Here is a 2,009-nt window from a genome sequence, read left to right as displayed (position 1 = left end):
TTTTCACACATGATGAAAAAACAGCTCTCGTTGCTCTCTGACTGACAGACTGAGGCCCCGTTTACACAACAACGAATTCGAGTGTATCCGCAAAACTTCCTTCACTTTTGGGGGGTCCGTTTACACGGCACCAGTTTGCGGATGCACTGTATCCGCAAAGTTATTCATCCGGCTCCCAAAGTGGAAAGATTCTTTCACGGCGCAAATCCTGCGGAGAATGAAGTTTCTGAAAGAAGAGCATGAGACGAAAATAAAAATTCTGCAGGTCAAATTGGATATGAAAATAGAAGAGAGAGCTGCGCAAAGAAAGATGCATGAGAAAGCTATGTAATGAAATGAAATACGTTGTTTCTCACTTCACAAGTATTTATTGTCGTCACCACAACCTACATTTTAGAACATCCTTGGTTGAGTTTCTCATTTCATTTTTCAGCACACTAATTATAAATATTGTATACAACTAACAGTATAAAGGTGAACAGAAGCCATAATCAATGCATTCCACGGTAAATGGAGCTATTTTCTAACTGAAGTGCTGCAATGTGAAAGCAGCTCTGATCTCAAGTCCTCGTTGGTTATTTTCTGCCACCGGCATGGGCACATCTGGATCATTCTGGTCTTCCATTGGAGGGTCAGGACAAGTATGCTGCTTCAGATAGTTGTGCAGCACAGCTGTAGCAATGATCACCTTGCAGCATCTTCTTGGCTCAAGTGTATTGCGTAAACACTGGAATCGATTTTTCCACACTCCAAATATACGCTCAACCATCCCTCTAGTGCGAATATGAGCTCTGCTGTATCTTTGCTGCTCAGTTGTTGTGGGACGTGGCCAGGGTGTGAACAAGAAGGACCTCTGAGCATATCCACTGTCATCTAGCAGTAGTCCACGATGTTGATCTGTCTCAAACTGAGCACACAATGAAGAGTTGTGAAAAATCCTTTAATCATGTGTTGCTCCTTTCCAACGGGCAACAATGTTTTGAAAACTCTAAATTGGGAGTGCATACAGCCTGAACATTGATGGAAAACTAGTTCTTATGGTTCCTGTACTCCTCAGCATCAGGAGCTGATGGATACTTCACTGACACCACACAAATCACCAGTTTCACCATGAAAGGTTCCAGATGCCAAGAATGTCAAAGTGATCAGAACCTGGGTACAGGCCTTCCTCTTTGAGACATGAAGGAAAGTCTAGGCTCAAGCAAACTCATCTTCTTTGTACATACGAAAAGTTATTTCATCAAACCGATTCAATGGATTTCTCCGATCCACATGGTATTAATTTAGATATTCCAAATACTCCATGCTCTCAAACCATCTGTGCTCTCCCTTTCACAAATAGTACTGAGCTGAAGTTAAACCTGCCTCTTTGCAGGATTAATATAAACTTCAATTTAGTCCAAGAGTAGCTCTAATCCACCCTCTTACAATTGTCTTTGTTAAATCCTTAAACTTTAAGTTAAAGTTAAGCCAGCTCAAACAGCATTTTAGTCTGGGACTAGGCTGAAGTCTTGTCTGTGAAACCTAGCTCTAATGTATTCATTGTGCAGTTTATCTATTTGAAAGTATACTCGTTAGTTGACATTGATGTTTGTTCTGTAGTTATACATTTCCGTGGTTTCAGAGGCTATTCCATCCGTCGTGTGTTTGTATATGATCATCCCTCATTTTACTAAAATGCCAGTTAACAGCAAATGAGGTCCATATTTCTTTTGTGATGTTTCTCTGTTTTTGTTGTCGACTTGAGCTTAGCTCACGAGGACTGGAAGCTTTCAAGCTCGCACCTTTGCTGTACAAAGGCTTGTCGCTGGGAAGGTTTGCTGCTGAGAAGCATTGGGCAGTTCTGTGGCGAATGCTCATGGAGATGGCTTCATATTTCAAACCATCATAAAATAATCGAGCTCAAGCCACATTTAAAATCAAACTTTAGGTCTTTAAGCAAAGCCTCAAGTTTCTTTAGGACTCTGAATTTGGCTTCAAAGATTCAGTTATACTTCCCTATCTATTGT

The 2,009-nt window shown here is 40.9% G+C and overlaps 1 pseudogene across 1 annotated transcript; it reads right to left on the bottom strand.

Moving 5' to 3' along the window:
* Nucleotides 1-523: 523 nt before the first annotated feature.
* LOC308125945 (putative nuclease HARBI1) lies at nucleotides 524-1,211 on the bottom strand (annotated as a pseudogene). The gene has a single exon. The product of its transcript is annotated as a putative nuclease HARBI1 (transcript).
* Nucleotides 1,212-2,009: the final 798 nt, after the last annotated feature.

Source organism: Lipophrys pholis (assembly GCF_963383615.2).
Source record: "Lipophrys pholis genome assembly, chromosome: 20".
Classification (NCBI taxonomy): Eukaryota; Metazoa; Chordata; class Actinopteri; order Blenniiformes; family Blenniidae; genus Lipophrys; species Lipophrys pholis.
This window is presented reverse-complemented; position numbering and strand designations above follow the sequence as displayed.